Raw genomic sequence first — 10,887 nt, 5'->3', positions numbered from 1 at the left:
GATATGATAAAGGTGACATTCGGGTGGCGATTGCAGCAGCATTAGGTACTCTGATGCAACGTTACTGCTGCGGCACTGTCAATTTTCGTGATAAAATGATATGACTGATCTCCATACTAAAAGTAAAAATGTACAACTGTCTATCAAAATGCGTTTTTTATATCGAAAAATTTTCGTGCTCGCTTCGCTCGCGATTACAATAACTTTCTAACATATGATAAAGGTGACATTCAATTTTCGTGATATAATGATGTGACTGATTTCCATACTGAAAGTAAAAATGTACAACTTTTTATCGAATTGCGTTTTTTTATATCGATAAATTGTCGCGCTCGCTTCGCTCGCGTTTTCAATAATTTTCTAAGATATGATAAAGGTGACATTCGGGTGGCGATTGCAGCAGCATTAGGTACTCTGATGCAACGTTACTGCTGCGGCACTGTCAATTTTCGTGATAAAATGATATGACTGATCTCCATACTAAAAGTAAAAATGTACAACTGTCTATCAAAATGCGTTTTTTATATCGAAAAATTTTCGTGCTCGCTTCGCTCGCGATTACAATAACTTTCTAACATATGATAAAGGTGACATTCAATTTTCGTGATATAATGATGTGACTGATTTCCATACTGAAAGTAAAAATGTACAACTTTTTATCGAATTGCGTTTTTTTATATCGATAAATTGTCGCGCTCGCTTCGCTCGCGTTTTCAATAATTTTCTAAGATATGATAAAGGTGACATTCGGGTGGCGATTGCAGCAGCATTAGGTACTCTGATGCAACGTTACTGCTGCGGCACTGTCAATTTTCGTGATAAAATGATATGACTGATCTCCATACTAAAAGTAAAAATGTACAACTGTCTATCAAAATGCGTTTTTTATATCGAAAAATTTTCGTGCTCGCTTCGCTCGCGATTACAATAACTTTCTAACATATGATAAAGGTGACATTCAATTTTCGTGATATAATGATGTGACTGATTTCCATACTGAAAGTAAAAATGCACAACTGTCTATCAAATTGCGTTTTTTTATATCGAAAAATTTTCGCGCTCGCTTCGCTCGCGTTTTCAATAACTTTCTAAGATATGATAAAGGTGACATTCGGGTGGGAACTGCAGCAGCATTACTCTGTTGCAACGTTACTGCTGTAGCACTGTCAATTTTCGTGATAAAATGATGTGACTGATTTCCATACTAAAAGTAAAAATCTACAACTGTCTGTCAAATTGCGTTTATATCGAAAAAATTTCGCGCTCGCTTCGCTCGCGTTTTCATTTACTTTCTAAGATATAATAAAGGTGACATTCGGGTGAGGACTGCAGCAGCATTACTCTGTTGTAACGTTACTGCTGCGGCACTGTCAATTTTCGTGATAAAATGATGTGACTGATTTCCATTTTCAGCTGAAATGCAGCAATGAACGTCACTCAATTTACCAAAAAAATTCAATGTAATCTTGATGACCCTAAGGAGAGGGGGCACCATGGTCTAGAAATACTTAGGGCATCAAAATATCTTAATCCGGCCGACTGGTCGTTTGCGGAGTCAAACGATTTGGGACTCGCATTTTATACGCATTACCATGCCTTCCCGAAAAAAATCGAATCATTCGCGAAAGTTTCGCAACGCATTGAGGTTACAAGGGGCACGTGGTCTTCCTCAGGAGTCTGAAGAAGACCACGGTAAGTGGCGCTCTAGCCAGGCAGGCCGCTTCGCTTTCGCTCGCGCGCGTATACCTTACTGTATCGTCCAATATTCACCTACTACTCTGTCGTTTAAATCCTTAGAGAATATAACCAACGGAGACGCCATGTCTATAATTTTCGGTACAAAATAGTCTGGCGTTTTTTGCGGGGGAGGGGCACATCAAATGTGTACCTACGTAACGTAAACATAGCCATGTCAGATAAACGTCGGTTGACCATTGGCCGCCTATTTTCGACAGAGGGGAACGCCTGTTAATGACCACTCCGTTTGGTTATATTCTCTAAGTTTAAATCACGTGTAAAATTTGAATTAGGGCGAATAAAACTATTGATTTTGGAGTGTAGTTTTATTTAGTGGTACCTAATTGTAAAATATTTTATCTGGACTTCAGTCCTCTAGCATATCCATATCTCAAATTTACTTCAAGTTCCGCCTCCAGGGGAGAAGAAGAGAAATTAGGATTAGAAATTAGCCGCTTACTGACACAGACCGAATTACACGCGGGCGGAGCCGCGGGCACAGCTAGTTATATTATAAGGTATCAAATCAAATTAAAATCGAGACAAGTTAAATGTTGCTGCTGCTGTTAATCTTATACATACTTAACTTTTGTTTGTTTTTCTGTTCTATGTATGCTCTTTAAATATTTGAGGTTCACAAAAATGTGGTCGTTAACCTTTTGGACGCCAATGACCGACATGTCCGCACCGCAGGTTCAACGCCAAAGACTGATTAATCGGTCACAAACCACAGAGCAACATAGAGCTACGTGCATATGCATAAAGTTCAATTTCAATTTTGACACTTCGGTGACGTGGCGTCAGCGTGACAGCTTTTGTGTTTGACACGGCGTCGAAAAGGTTAATGTGATAAACAACAGATGTTTTCCTCTATCAAGAAAGTACAACAACTACGCGCTAGTAATTACAATCCAAACACAATTTTTGACGACCGGTCTGGCCTAGTGGATAGTGACCCTGTCTGCTAAGCCGATGGTCCTGGGTTCGAATCCCAGTAAGGGCATTTATTTGTGTGATGAACACTAATATTTGTTCCTGAGTCATGGTTGTTTTCTATGTATATAAGTATGTATTTATCTATACAAGTATGTATATCGTCGCCTAGTACCCATAGTACAAACTTTGCTTAGTTTGGGGCTAGGTTTGATCTGTGTAAGATTTCCCCTAATATTTATTTATTTATTTATTTTAAATACAATCCGATAGATCATGTCTTGTTTTCTCGAATTAGTGTATGAAAATTATCCATTTGACATACATATTAACATGTACGAGTATAATTTCACGCTAATAAAGGATGCTGGATGACGCACATTAGTCCGGGTGCGGGCCGAGGCGTTCGACACTTCAGTTTTTTATAAAAAGCATCACGTGTTCACCAATCACGTAGGAAACGAAGTGTCGGAAGTCTCGGCCCGGACCAGACCGTTCTAACACGACATGAGTCATCCTTATTAATACTCCTGTCTAATTTGCAATTAATGTACTGCATAATTAGCTGAAAGCACCGAGCGTGAGAGAGTGGCCATTCAAATTCAAATGCCATGCAAATACCTGACCGGAAGAGGCTGAAGATAAAAAGTTACAAGTGGAAGTTATGGCCCGGGAAGCAAATTCGACTTGTATTCATGACATAATTACCCTTTGACCGGCAAACTACATTTGGTTATACCTCTCCTCTTCTTCCTCTCGTTATCCCAGCATTTTGCCACGGCTCATGGGAGCCTAGGGTCAGTTTGACAACTGATCCCAAGAGTTGACGTAGGCACTAGTTTTTACGAAAGCGAATGCCATCTGACCTTCCAACCCAGAGGGGAAACTAGGCCTTATTAGGATTATATGCTTGTTTGCCACCAACGGCGTGGTATAAAAAAACAGTAGGTAGAGTAAATAGCAGGCTGCGCTGGTAAATATTCATTCGCACTGTTTATGTACCGCGGCGCGCGGCGTGTTCCGAACGTGGGTAGAAATACTCATAGTCTAATAAAACATGGTCTTCCATTCCCAGAGTGACACGGGGCTACGTCACAACAACATGGCCGCTATATATAGCGCTATCGCATATTATCATATAGCGCTGTCGCATGATGACGTAAGCCCGTGTCAGTTAGGTGACCTAGAAAAGACGGGAATGGAGTACCAGGCGGAGTATATTATTATACCATGGAAATACTGTAGGTAATACTTGTAGCGTAGGTCTTGTGTTTTTTGTATACAGGAACCTAGAGGTTACCGTTGCAATTTTTAACCATGTTTAATTTATTTATAAAGCACAGGGGTCGGCAAACCTCGGCCCGCGAGCCGCTTGCGGCTCTTTAGGGGTACGAATGCGGCTCTGCAAGCGACTAAAAAAATTACATCTTCTGTTCTTTTAAAACACTGAAACACCGTTAGCGGCTCTTTGACATTCCTAAAACTGGCGATTTCTACTGCTGTAGGCTCTTGTTCTCAAGTTTGCCGACCCCTGGTAAAGCATTATACAATAGGTAACATTTTTGATACAAAGAAATCATTAAGCAAGTAAACACTTTATTGTACGAAAAGAAAGGAATATTGATCACATCATTTAATCTAATTCCAGAGAATTAAGCCTCTTTTTCCAGCGAATTAGTTAAGCATTTTTTTGGTTATAGTGCTACTAGTGCTTAATTCGTACATTTTCTCTAGAAAAGTTATTTTATGAAATAAGACTGCTGATGAAGAGTATAAAATAAAACGGTGGCATTTTATATTGCCATTTACATTCTTCTAAGTTTTATCATAATTAATGAAAAATATTCATATTTTAGAGATATTTTACATGATAATAAAGAGAGAGGTAATAAGTTTAAGAGAACAGAAAACATTAAATATTAACATCTAGCTCTTATAACAACTTTTCTGCTTTTTTATCGTGAGCATAATTATTTCATTATAATAGAAAACCTTGATGGAGTTCAAATATAGCAAAAGTACTTTTATAATAATATAAATTTAGAAGCATTGAATTCTTATGAATTCAATGCTTCTAAATTTAGAATACATAACTGGAAATTCACTTATAAGAATTCAGAAAGGAGCTACGTATATTTTTACTCCCAGATCTGGTCCTAAAATAGAACATGCTATAGTGTTATGCCAAAGGTAGGCGTCATGACGTCATCTCAGGGCCTCAAGGGAATCAAGAGCGTCACAAACATGATGTCACATGAATGTATGTGGGATTATACGATTATGATATAAGGTTATTCGTTTGGTGGAACCACCACTGATCCATAGTCCCCAGGGAAAAAATAATATTTTCCCACTATCGTCTACCACGAATTTATTACTTTGAACTACTGAGATTATTCCCCGTTTCTCCTAAGGGATAGGTACCAGGGATAAATAAAATAAATAAATACTTAAACATTATAGGACAATTTTACACAGATCGGCCTAGTCCCACAGTAAGCTCAATAAAGCTTATGTTGTGGGTACTAGACGACGATATATATAAATAAATAAATATTATAGGACAATTTTACACAGATCATATAATATACATATATATATGTCGAATTACGATGGTCCTAAAGGCGGTGGGCGCGTGGGGGTAGTACGATAATGTATTACTTCACAGCTAAACCAGTATGCTACCATTGCTACCAGTGCATGAAATAAACATTAGGACTCGTTAACCATACTAGTGCCTACTATACTTCAGTACTAAATGTTTAAAAGAACTAAGTGCTATTTTTAACTCAAGGGAGCGATATGAAAGTAAAAAGAAACCGTTTAAATCTTTATTCAAGTCAAACTAGGCCGGCTTCAATCCTACATATCTGACCTGAGAAGATTTAGCCCTATATGGGACCGGCAACAAACTCAGAGGGACAAATCTTATCAAAACAAGTTAAAACAACACATAACACATCATTTCTTTATTTCACAAAAGTAATAAGCTTCTAATGAAACATAAGAAATCAAAATAACGCTTGAAATAAAACACTTAGCTAAATGGTTAAAGAACGCGGGATTCTATAAGCTATCAGAATAATCCTTCAGGTATAAACCTTCAGGAACGTAGCGAGTTAGGCACGAGGTTGGCTAACGAGTACGTCCGATCTCTAGCGCGGTCCGATCAAGAAGAACTACCAGCGGCGGAGCCTCTCCGCTCCCGCCTCAGTCAAGTTGGCAAACCTGCTCGACCAGTCTACCAACATACCGACAAAAACGCCAACTCGTGCCTACGCTCACTCGAGAGAAACCTCTCGACGTTCCAAAGCCTTCTACCTGTCATCTCAGTTCAACAACACGCCAATAGATGGCGTTACTCTCTACGCAACTTTATTTCAACAATGCGCCAATAGACGGAGTTACTCTCTACACAACTTTATTTATTTTGTTACAACCAAATAATACGTAGCTCAACATTGCTAATCGATTTTATACAGGCGTCTAAAATAATGAACTATAACGCTGCAATACGTCTTTCTGGTGTCAGGGTCCGACATATACAAATACTTATATACAGAAAACATCCATAACTCAGGAACAAATATTTGTGATAAACACACAAATAAATACCCTTACCAGGATTCGAACCCAGGACCTGCTTCGTAGGCAGGGTCACTACCGACTAGGGATGTTACATCCGTTACGGATGTGGTTTTTTCGGAACCTGAACACTCAAGTGTGACATTTTATTTTCTTCATAATGAAAGTGCTTTCATAACAGTTATAGAGGTTTTATCTTTGTTAATTAAATGTTGTAGAGTGTCCATGATTTTAGGTAATGAAATTTTTCCTTACAAAAAAGTTTAACAACAGAAAAAAGGGTGATTGTTATACTTAAATATGATCGTGAACGATTCATTAATATTTACTGATTGTGTAGGCTTAGTCCTGCTTACGTCTCATGAATCACTCTGTATCCTGTAGGTGGCATAAATCACGTTCCACGGAACATTTTGTTCTTTTGCCGCAGCAATATGCTGAGTGTAGGCCATATTCCATCGACTACGGAGCATTCGCCACACGTCTCATTCAGGGATGTTGAATAGAATAGAAATACATTTATTTATGACAAACAAACACAGATGACAAAAACATGTTGACAAATATATATTTATTGAAAAATGCCATAAAAGGGTCACAACTCAGCATGTTGCTGGCAAAGCCAGCGCTGTGTTGCGGATATTCGCATCCGCATCCGCATCCGCGGAACATCCGCATTATTTTCAACAACCGCATCTGCATCCGAATCCGCATAAAATTGATGCGGAGCATCCGCATGATGCGGATGTCGACCAAGTCGGTAACAGGAACGTATTAGCGGCGGCGCCGGCGGCGTAAGTGCTAAGTAATTTCGTCATTATATAACGAAATCGTCTAGATCCCGAAAAGTCGGCCAAGTTACTGTTTATTAAATAAAACGCACCTATATTCTTGCTCAACTACTAAACGTTTCGTTATTTTAAATAAAAAATGCTAAAAATGTAATATTTGACGTTTTTTAAGTACCAAATCTTGACATCCGCATCCGCATCCGTATCCGCGGATGTGAGGCTTTAAATATCCGCATCCGCATCCGCATCCGCGGATGTCAAAAAATCTGCATCCGCAACATCCCAGCTCATCCACAAAAATATGTGTCTGCTTTCTAACTCCAAGTCAAACAAACTCAAACATTTTATTTGGCGAATAGGCCACAAGGGCACTTTTACACGTCAAGTACTTAGGTAAGTTGTTTAGCAAGCAATAAGTAAAAATTACTGGCACAAACAATGAGTGATGGCAATTAGGCGCAGCCGTAGGCATATTTTCAGACTATTGCAGGATTGGCAATCCCTGCTAATATTATAAATACGAAACTGTGTCTCTCGCCTCTCTGTCTGTCTGTTACCTCTTCACGCTTAAACCTCTGAACAATTTTAGATGAAAATTGTTATGGCAGACAGACAGGCAGACTGACAAATAGAATTACTTTCGCATTTACAATATTAGTAGGGACTTAAAGAGTTCCCTGGATTTCTCGATAAAGACGAATGCTCGGTATAGTACAAGAATAGTAAGCTGCCGTAGCCGTATTGTCGTCGCGCGCCATTGTCGCCGTTACTTTGTACAACCACGAACTACTGGCAAGCAGCCGTGCATTGCAATCGGTTGCCGAGTCGATGTTTCGGGTTAGTTTAACATGAATTAGACCTGTAATGCGTTAACGAAGTGTTAGGTCCTGACTACTTCCTTATGTGGTGACGGAAGGTTCTCAAAACTGAGCCTTTTTTTAATGTGGGAACGGAAAGTTTCCAAAACTGTGCAAATTTCCTGAGAAATTTGCTAAATTTTCAGAAGATTCACGAGTAAGTCATCCATTAAAATATAATTCATTTATAAGTTTGAATGCCGTTCCAGCACTTGGTAAGCAGTTGGAATGAGCCAGGCTTTGTTGAACATTGGTAATTTGGAATATTATTTTAATATTCCTTTCTTTTTTGCAAGTTTTATACATATAAGACGACATTATATAGCTAAAGCCACGTAAAATTAGATGTTGGTTATAAACAGTTCATTATTTATTTTATTAATTTACCCTAATAATTTAAGCCTATATACTTCCCACTGCTGGGCACAGGCCTACTCCCATGCGCGAGAGGGCTTTGCCTAAACTAGCATTAAGGCTCATTTAGACGGTGCGCGAACTCACATACGAGTTTAATTACATTGCGGTTTTTTATCGGTTGGCTAAATTGGACGTAACCAACAGTCCGCAATGTAACTAAAATCGCATGCGAGTTCGCGCGCCGTCTAAATCAGCCCTTATTTTCAATGAATTACATTCAACATTGACAACAGGGTTTACTACCTAATAGAGATCTCATATTGGCCTCCAGGTCATGGTATACACTCTCTCTACAACACTCGACCACAGAATAAGTAATAGTCGACTTAGTATGCAATGAAAATTCAGGCTACTCTGCCGACTGACGCTCTGTATCGACCTTTCGGATCATGACCTGTGACCTTTCCACCCAACTTTGGGGCATTGAAGTTTCATTGTTCTTTCAGATTCAGTTTTGGCTACATGTTTCTAAGTATAGATAGACTATCTACAATTCTACAGCAGAAGTGGCTAAGCGGGCGAGGTATTTTGTGCGACACGGTTATTATTCTCTTAACTATAAGGATGTGTTTAGGCCAGTGTTGGCCGAATGTTAATGCGAATTGAAAATGTTGGCGATTAACCATTATAAATTGAACCTTAAACCGTAACGGCCAACACTGGTTTAGGCCATTTTGAACAACTTGACCACTTAGTTATTTCTGCTTCTAATCTTAAGGCGTATGACGAGTATTCACGTTTTTGGTCAATCTTTGTGTTGCTAAATACCTTGTCAGTGGAGATGTGTTCTTTTAGCTCGTTTTGTAAAAAAATGTATTTTTATTGATTTAAACGCGTTAAAAGGTAGGTAGTAAGATAGATGAATAATTGTGACGAATTCTGTGTTACCGTAATGTAACAGTAATTAAAACCTAATCACTGCATTTATTCTTACTAAGTTATTAAGTATTGAAAACTATATTTAGTGTCAATAAGTGACGTTATATATTATGTTAATAAATAGTGATGTGCCTGCTGCATGCTGATTAATATTAATGCTACCCAAACTGGTATGTACCCGTGTCCGAGCTCACTGTTTATAAATTCAAATAATATTAAGTCAGTTATACATATATATTTCTCGTGTAAGTGAAATTTAATTTCTTATGAGAAATAAATATCTTTAAACCGGAACTCTATTGAAAATTGCATGATATCGTTACCGCCGTCTTAAACTATGCTGGCGCCCCTGGGCACATAAGAATTTGGGGCCCTTTTGGAAAGTAAAGAAAGCGAATTAAACAAACATTTTCTACTATGATTTTCTATTTATTATGGGTAATCAAATATACTGCTGCTGTGTGTCCTTCGGGGCCTCCTGAGGATGGCGGCCCTGGGCCCCGTGTGCCCCTATGATAAAGACGGTACTGATCGTTTCAGTAATGTAATAGCCAATAGGTAGATTATGTAGTTTCTAAATGTAGGTTACACATACCTACACAATTACACATATTTTTTACATACATTTCCATTTTTTTAGCGTCACCGTCACTACATCTACATCTAACTCTATCTACATCTAGATGTAGTGACGCTAAAAAACAAAAGAATGATTCATTCAATTTATGATCATAACATGCCAGATACACACGAGTCCTACTTTCTAAAATATTAAATTCCTGACCTATGATATTTCTAAATATTACGGATGTTGATTAATAACAAAATTCGCCGATACCCCCTCTTATTGTTTTCTATTATTAGATGGAGCTGTGGGCGATAGGTAAGTACATTTATAACCGGTCTTATATTGAGGATTACGCAAATCGGAGGGGTGACGAGGCTGTTTACCCCTTGGCAGGAAATTGCTTCGATAGTTCCGCGTATCTATCGTACGAGAGCTTCGCAACTTTTATATTTGGTAGGTATATGGTATATACAGTGTAACCTGGTTAAGTGGGACCTGGATAAGTGAGAAACCTCTATAGCTGGGACTCATGGTGCGGTCCCGACACTTTTAGCACTGAATTACCTCTGTTAGTGAGATAAAACGAACCTCTATAACCGGGAGTAGTTGTTGTGATTTTATAGTCACATTTACCTCTATAATTGAGACAGAGAATGTATTTTACCTCTTTTACTGAGACTATATTTATAAGATTACATTTTCCTAATTGTTTTTTAGAATTTTATAGGAATTGACCTCTGTACTCATTACTCATTACTCATATTTTATTTATAATATAAATTACAGGTCAGGCTTACATGACTAAACTACATTAAAGGTAGATTTACAAATACAAGATTCATACATTTGAGACAAGAAATAAAAAACCCTCTATTTATTTTTTTTGTAAACATAATCAATTCAATCAAGTAAACTTACTGGAGATAAAGTCAATCTACGACCTCTCTAACTTGGACTCTATTTATCAATTTCCGTATTCTTACTTACTTTTAGTCTATCCACAAATTCCGCAATTGCTTAATTGTGTCGAAACGACTTCAAGTTAGATTTAGTTTTATATGTAGTTAAAACTATCGAAACGAAAAGCTGAAATCTTGATAAGTAACACGAATAAACAAAT

The sequence above is a fragment of the Cydia splendana genome, chromosome 12 (assembly GCF_910591565.1).
Source record: "Cydia splendana chromosome 12, ilCydSple1.2, whole genome shotgun sequence".
Lineage (NCBI taxonomy): Eukaryota > Metazoa > Arthropoda > Insecta > Lepidoptera > Tortricidae > Cydia > Cydia splendana.
This window is presented reverse-complemented; position numbering follows the sequence as displayed.